This window comes from Aotus nancymaae, unplaced genomic scaffold, assembly GCF_030222135.1.
Source record: "Aotus nancymaae isolate 86718 unplaced genomic scaffold, 86718_ANA_hifiasm-v0.15.2.pri h1tg000019l, whole genome shotgun sequence".
In the NCBI taxonomy this organism is placed as follows: domain Eukaryota; kingdom Metazoa; phylum Chordata; class Mammalia; order Primates; family Aotidae; genus Aotus; species Aotus nancymaae.
The window spans coordinates 9,022,440-9,030,772 of NW_026988431.1; the positions used below are offsets into that span (position 1 = coordinate 9,022,440).

At 39.6% G+C, this 8,333-nt stretch overlaps 1 non-coding gene across 1 annotated transcript; it reads right to left on the reverse strand.

The window, feature by feature from the left end:
- Positions 1-6,614: 6,614 nt before the first annotated feature.
- On the reverse strand, positions 6,615-6,710 carry LOC135275961 (small nucleolar RNA SNORD116). The gene has a single exon (XR_010343542.1). It is a non-coding gene; the product is annotated as a small nucleolar RNA SNORD116 (small nucleolar RNA).
- Positions 6,711-8,333: the final 1,623 nt, after the last annotated feature.

Here is an 8,333-nt window from a genome sequence, read left to right on the forward strand (position 1 = left end):
CCAAGGTGATGGTATTCGGAGGTGGGACCTTTGGAAGATACCTTAGATCATGAGGTTAGAGCCTTCATGAACGGGATTACATATTGCCCTTATACGAGAAGCCCCAGAGAGATCCCTTACCCCTTCCCACCATGCAAAGTTATAGCAAAAAGATCAGTGGTCTAGGACAGCAGTCCCCAACCTTTTTGGCATCAGAGACTGGTTTTGTGGATGGCAATTTTTCCATGGACCTGAACTGGGGGAGAGTTTCAGGATGATTCAAGTGCATTGCCTTTACTGTATACTTTATTTCTATTATTATTACATTGTAATATGTAATGAAATAATTATAGAACTCACCATAATGTAAAATCAGTAGGAACCCCATCTAGAGGTGATGGGAGACAGTGACAGATCATCAAGCATTAGATTCTCATAAGGAGTGTGCAACCTAGATCCCTCGCATGTGCAATTCACAATAGGGTTTGCACTCCTATGACAATCTAATGCTGCTGCTGATCTGACAGGAGGCAGAGCTTAGGCTGTAATGCAAGTGATGGGGAGTGGCTGTAAATACAGATGATGCTTTGCTTGCTGGTCTGCCCATCACCTCCTGTGGTGTTGCCCAGTTCCTAACAGGCCATAGACTGGTATCAGTCCATGGCCTGGGGGTTGTGGACCCGTGGTCTGGGAAGCAGGTCCTCACAGACACTGAATCTGCCAGCCTCCAGAACTTCCTAGCCTCCAGAACTGTAAGAAATCAATTTCTATTGTTTACAAGCCACCTAGTTATGGTATTTTGTTATAGCAACCTAAATGAGCTAAGACGTCTTATGAACATTCAGCTATTCCTAGTGTGTCTAGAAATGAGAAAGAAGAAATATGGCAATGCAAACCACCACAACCAAGCTTTATCACCTCAATAAACTTCCCTATGGCCATGTTTATCTCTGTTTATGTAAATATTACTAATTAAATAATTCTGGTAATCCAGTTCCCATATTATAGCCATAATTTCTGCAGCAAGAACATGTACAATTATTTCAACCACAAGAATGGTGCGGTGATGGCCTCAACATGACACTACCAGCATTTAGGTGACAAGCTTTTATTAAGCATACTATACATGCATAGAGCTATGCCTGGTCCTGGTGAATCAGCAGCAAACAAGGATAGCAGAGCCTCCCTGCCCTCCTCAAAGAGCTCAAATTCCAGTGGAGGAGAGAGCCCTTATGTAACCAAATAAACAATAGTAATCACAAAACAGTAATTATAAAATCACAGAAATTTTAAATTACAGTTCTTACAAAATTGAAATCATTGCTAAGGGAAAAAGATTTCTGAGAAAAAACCATGATAATGGTGAGAGACTTACTTTACACAGGGCGACTGTAAGTCGAGGTTTCACAGATAAATGTAAGCAAGACTTGTGAAGAACAAAAGGATGAATTCTAGACTCCTGTAAATTGTTTCAAAAAACTGGAGGAGGTGAATCACCCTCTTGTCCTGCCCCTCGTTTCACTGTATCCATCATATTATGTGTAACCAAAGTATGTTGCTTTTCTATTTCATGTATGTGAACTTCTCTAAACAACACTTCCTCCAAATGAAATGACTGTAAGTTCTTTCTCTTTCTCCAGATACTCTCAACAACTACCGTTCAGTAAATTTGTTTTAAATAAAATGTCCAGATTATGATGCAATTTAAAAGGAGTTATCAGTAGCATTTAGAGAAAGAAGAAATAAAATTGGCAAAGAATTGGGAGGGAAAAAAGATCACTGAACAGCAGTAATTCAATAATTTTGCTTGAGAGACAAGAAAAAGAGAAATACAGAGAGAACAGTGGCATCAGCCGTCAGGTTATACAGGGTCAGAAGGGGTAAAGGTCACTCCCGCGAACATTCATGAGACAATTTAGTTGGAGTCAAACATCAAAGGAAAGCCAAAGTCACAAAACGGTAACAGACACTTTGATAGAGCTTATGTGGAAGTGCAAAAATACAGTCCCACTGATTTCACTTTGAAAGGTAGAAGCGTAGGAGTTATGTTTGAGATTATTATGGGCTTATAAGATATAAATATTCTTACTGCCAGCATCAGCCCTCCCTGGATCCTTCACCAACCTTTTAAGTAGTAATCCCGTCCAGTCACCCCCCAAAATTCTCTCTGGGCAAAATGCTGAGGAGGGCAGCTCTTGCTTAGGGTTTCTTTCATGATTGCAGTTGGGTATCTGCAGCAGCTGCAGTCATCTAGACTCAGCTGAGCTGGCCATGGATGATGCCTCACTCACATGGCTGGCGGTCTGTTCTGGCTGTTGGCTGGGGTTGAAGCTGGGCAGTCAACTCGAGTGGCTACACGTGTCCTCTCCAGTACGGTGGTCTCACTGTGGTTACATATCTTACATGGCAGCTGGCTACCAAAGTTTTTTGAGTTTCTAGATCTATGGCAATAAAACACAAATGTCCATAAGCAGGAGATGGTTTTGGTTTAGGGATGGGGTGCGAATAAATGCAATCCTGCCTCAAATGCAGAATTCTGCAGAGGATAAGGTGCAGAATCAAACTAAGTGCATTCTCTAGAAGTACATGATAACCCACCCCCACTAAGGTTTCCGAATACCTTAACTAGGAAGCACAAGATTCATATTCATATTAAGAGGAAAAATAGATAGCTGTGCCTACTTGTTTGACTAGAAAGGCTTTTATGCATCAATAAAATGCTGGTTTTCAAGATTATGTGGCATGCAGGCCCATAAAGAACAGTTGCTGAAAGCCTTCACACATTCAGATAAAAATAAAACTGCTGAACAAAAGCTATATTGTACATAGGCCTAAACTTGAGTAGCTAGAGGGGGTTTTATATGAGTGTTTTTAGTGACATACTCTGAGAATATACCTATCTCTGGTTCAGTTCTTACTGAGGCACAAGAAGTGTTTATGAGCAAATGTATTTGACAGAGCTGTATGCATTCTGTTAAGGGTTACTTTATACATTCAAGTGCATGGATTTCACGTCTAAAAGCCAAAGTTATCTGCTGATAAACAACAAACTTACCAGAAAGCGGGCAAATAATTTAATGTTTCACTTTTAAAAACATAATTTCTGAACGTGGTAGCAAAACTACTTCTGGAAACCAAAGCCATAGTAAGTTTTGGGGAAAGAGTGAGTCACAGCATCACACTGTACCTGATCTCAGCCCACAGCCTAGGAACTTGGAAAGTTCTCACTTAAAATTTTTCTGGCCACAAGGTAAAAAAGAGAATTGTAAAAAGCAAAGCTAAAAATATATAAAAATACCATGTGTACAATACCAATTATCTGCAGGTCCCCTGACCGCCCTGGGCTCTTTGAATCCTGTATGCTCCCTGTCCCGTGGCTCCAGTATGCTCCACTCAATCTGTGCCCTAGCCTGGAGACTTCTCCACACAATCCAGGAGCTGCAATGCCTTGGAAATTAATCAGGTAGGTAGCTGGAGATTTCTGAAGCTAGCAGTGTGTAGACAAAGACATCAACCACCCTCTGCTATAGATTGAATGTTTATGTCCCCTAAATTCATATGCTGAAACTTCCAAGATGATGGCATTAGGAGGTGGGGCCTTTGGAAAATAATTAGGTCATAAGTGCAGAGTCCTCAGAATGAGGCTAGTGCCCTTCTAAAGTAGGCTGGAGGGAGGTCCCTTGTCCTTGGTGCCATGTGAGGACACAGTGAAAAGACGGTCATCTATGACCCAATAAGTGGACCCTCACCAGTCACCAAGTCTGCTGACGTCTTCATCCTGGACTTCTTCCCAACCTCCAGAACTATGAGAAATCAATTTCTGTTTATAAGCCACTGAATCTGTGGCATTTTGTTATAACAGTCAGAGTGGACTAAGACAACCTCATAGAGGAAAATTCATGTTGACTAGTGTTTGGCCATTTTCCTAACCTGCTAATGCTGTTGTATTACTGACCCAATTTATTAATCACAGAAAAATGTCCCCATTCAAGGGACTATATGGGAAAATTGGCCAATTTTTGAAGTATTATTCTAGAGCATTGACTTTATTTTCGTAAATGATGACATTTACATTGCTGATTGTGCCTGGAATGTCTTTACAATTGTGAAGGGCAGTGCACTGGATATAGAGGCCAGAAACCTGGGACTTCGTCTCTTTTCCTAGCTCTTATGTTGGACAAATCAAGACCTTTCTCTGTCCCTTAATTTATTCTCATGTGGTAGAGAAGTTTTTAGTGTTTTCTAGTTCTACAAATATAATACAACAAGAAAACAGTAACCTGGCTGTCAGGGTAAGGAAATATCTTTAGGTTAACATGCTAAAAACTTTGGAATAGGACATTACAAAAAGACATTGTACAACACAAGGAACACACTCATACCAATTAATTAATCCAATTTCATGAAAGACTTCAGGATGCTTTGTTTTGTTTATCCCATGCATAGACATACCAATAGGACTGGGAAAGTGAGCTGGAAATTCACAATAGGTAAAAGTAGTACCTATAAGGTAAAACTTATAATTTGCAAGCATTTAGTATTTATTTTCTCTTTAATCAACAAATTATGTTCTGTTTCCATTTAGCAGACTAATAATTTTCAAGCATTTCAACAATTTTTTGACTAAAAATATTAAAAATTTTTTTTCAACTAGTACTTTTCAAACTAATTTCAAAGCATTTAGTATTCATCCTATCCTTTAATCAACAAATCCTGTTCAGTCATCTTTTGTGTTACCACTGTGTGTTGAGAATAAACACTAATTACATGTTGACTTCGGATAAATAAAAATATTCAACTAACTCTTCCAAAGTTTGCATTTTATGTTTCTGTTCTCCATTTTTGTAACTGTTAGTTTGACTTGAAGACGTGGCTATGATTATTTAGAGTCTCTTTCAGCCTTTAATTAATTATTTATAATTTTGTGTTTGATTTTTACATAACAGAGGTTTTCTTTACAGCTTGATAGGTGCTATGGTTTGAATGTACCCACCAAAACGAATTTGTTTGAAACTTAATCCCCAATGCAGCAGTGTTAAGAGGTGAGATCCTTAAAAGGGCAAAGCCCTCCTTAATGAAGTAATGCGGTTATGGTGGGAGCAGGTTAGTTATAGTGGGAGTGGGCTCCTGATAAAAGGATGAGTTTGGGCCTCTTCCCTCCTCCTGCATAGTCTGTTGCTCTACCGCCTTTTGCCATAGGATGACACAGCATGAGGGCCCTCATAGCTATGGGCTCCTTAACCTTGAACTTGCCAGCCTCTAGAACTGTCATAAACCTCTGTTCATTATAAATTACCCAGTCACAGGTACTCTGTCGTAGCAGCAGAAACCAGGCTAAAACAGTAGACTTGACCTGGGTTCTAGAGGAAAACATTTGCCAGGCTGGAGATTAAAGAGAAAGTGGGATCATTCACCCAACTCACCACCTCCCATCAAAGTCCGATCCCTAAGACAGAGGTCCCATAGGTAGAGTTACAGAGAAGTTGGCAACTGAAGGAGTGGGCCAATGCTTGCCAGGCTTATTTCTGCAGAGAAGCTGTAAAGTGGGGTTTTATAGAAAATCACCATTACTAGTGGATGGGCAGAAAAGTCGAGGATCATTCTAGAAATGGATCTAACAAATAATTGTTAGCAGTGATAATGAAACTGATTTCTGTCAATTATAAGTGTAATGTGAGCAAATACTTGATGATACAAGAAAATCAGCAACAATAGCCACAGTCAAGTGATCATTTCAAAAGGAATTTTTTTTAAATAGCAATTTTTTTCTTTCGAAAGCTTATACCACAGCAACCAATGATTCATATGTTTAAGTAAATATCCACTTTAATAAAATTACATCTTGTTTTCCCATTCTATGTAAAATATAGATTAATATATATTCACAGTCTATTTTTAACAATGTCACATCCTTTAGAAACAAATATTTCGCAGAAATGAAATACTCTGGTATACAAAAAGAATCACAAACCATTGTTCTGTCCTGAATAGTAAATAAAAAATACCAAGTTTCCTAAGAATGTGATTATGCTCTGAGCAGTAATAACCTTAAAAGCTAAACAAATTTTGTTGAAATGACTATTGGGATCTGGCACAATTGAATGAAAATGTGGCTCAGAATTACCACCAGATGGCAGGAGAGGAAAAAGAATTTCAACTGTGACAAGATGCTCAGCTCGTGTGCCAGAGGGTGACATTTTTAAAAATAAATATTTGTCTGCTAAGCCGACAGCTTAGTATTTCTTCCTCTCCACCAATTGTGAGGGCATATAAAGCCTCTGAAATTAAGTCAGGAGTTCAGGACATTTTGCAAAAACCTCTGTAGTGGAAACTTGACACCTCTCTTAGCTGAAATTCAGCCATGGAAAATGCCAGGAAGCTTCATATCTACACCAGGGGCCTCCAGGGTCTGCCTTCTAGTCTTGGTACTGCCACTAACTGGCAGCAAGATTGGGAGGAAGTCACATGACCTAAGCTCTCTGGGCATCAGTTTCTTTTCTTTTTTCTTTCTTTCTTTTTTTTTTTTTTTGAGTACATCAACTACTGCATACCACTCAAGAGCTTATAATTTTTTTCTTTAAAGGGGTGTTTGCTGAATGCTTTTCTAACTTTTTCTTTCTTTTTTTTTTTTTTCTGGACCTCAGTTCCGATGAGAGCGACGGTATGAGTTTTCACTCATTTTGTTCAGTTTTTCACTTTTTCTTTCTTTTAGGCAATATTTAACAAGATCTTTACTGCTATCTAAGATTCCAGAGTTAGTGGCCTTGATGCAGAGCTGCCACATTGCCCAGCTCCAGGGTGCCACTGTCATACAAACTTTGCAAACAGAGCAGGCGCCAATTATTCCTGGAACTTCCTGAGTAGCTGTACTCAGTGGCCTTGCCCTGTTGAACTGCAGGTCAAAGAGCTTAGTGATCTATAGATTTTCTGAAAGCGTTTACAACAGCCCCAAATTGCAATTCCTTTACAATTTCCCTAGGCAATTTTGAAAAGGCATGTGTGTATCTGGGTCTGTGTATGTGTATATGAGGAATGCATTACATTATGTTATGTTACATGACATGACATTACTTTGACATACAAAGTCAGAATTTCGATATTTGAATTCCTTCTTTATCCCTTACTTAGCAGTATGGCTTAAAGCAAATTATTTAAATCCTCTGTGCCTCAATTTTCTGATCTACAAAGTAGAGTTAACAATAATTTCTTTTCGTTGTTGTTATTTTGAGACAGAGTCTCACACTGATGCCGGGCTGGAGTGCAGTGGTGCGATCTCAGCTCAATGCAACCTCCACCTCCCAGGTTCAAGCAATTCTCCTGCCTCAGCCTCCCAAGTAGCTGGGATTACAGGCGCCCACCATGACGCCCAGCTAATTTTTTGTATTTTTAGTAGAGACAGGGTTTCACCATTTTGGCCAGGCTGGTCTCGAACTCCTGACCTCGTGATTCGCCTGTCTTGGCCTCCCAAAGTGCTGGGATTACAGGGTGGGACCCCGTGCCCGGCCTAACAATAATTTCTATTAAGTAAAATTGTTGTGAGCAGGGCAAAGATAAAACTTTCATAGGCACGTTGATAATCTTACCTTACAAAATAGTAAGCACATTTTCAAAAGGACATACATTCCTGATTTAATATAGGCAATTTTAAAAATCACAGTTAAGGGATTTTTATCATTTTGTTGTAAAAATGATTAATATTAATTTCAATTTTGCAATTTTCCTTTCATATTTTCGCCAAGTCTCTCAAACTTTGTTGTTGAGCCATAAGCCACAGACACTGTGTCTGTAGGGGTAATAGATAGCACATCTCTCACTGTGAAGTTTAAATGAGATAGTCCACGTGAAGTGCTTCAAACTGTGCTGACCCATAAAAAGCTTTCAACAAATGTCAGCTGAGATTATTCATCATCTTGACTTCCTAATTCCTGAGGCTATCCTGAGACATAAGAAAAGACCAACAGGCACCATAATGTTGGCTAGCTAGCTAACAGTTCCCAACCCTGGCTGCATATGTGAGTCACCCACAGATTTCAAATCCTGACACCTAGACCACTTGCCGACGCAGTTACAACGAACTCTGGGAGTGGAAATTGGGCACTGGTAGCTGCAATGCGCCCCGGTGATTCCAATGAACAAAGTTGAAATCACTGAGCCAAGCAGAGGTGAGCATTTTCCAGGCGCCTCCACACTGATTAATCTGCCTCTTTTGGGAATGATAAAAATGTTTTCCTTAAAGCCGTGGTTCTCAAACATTAGTCCCCAGACCAGCAACATTGGTATCATTTGGAAACCTAGGAGAAATCCACATTCTTAAGCCCCACTGAATCAGAAATTCTGGAGGCTCACCAATTTGT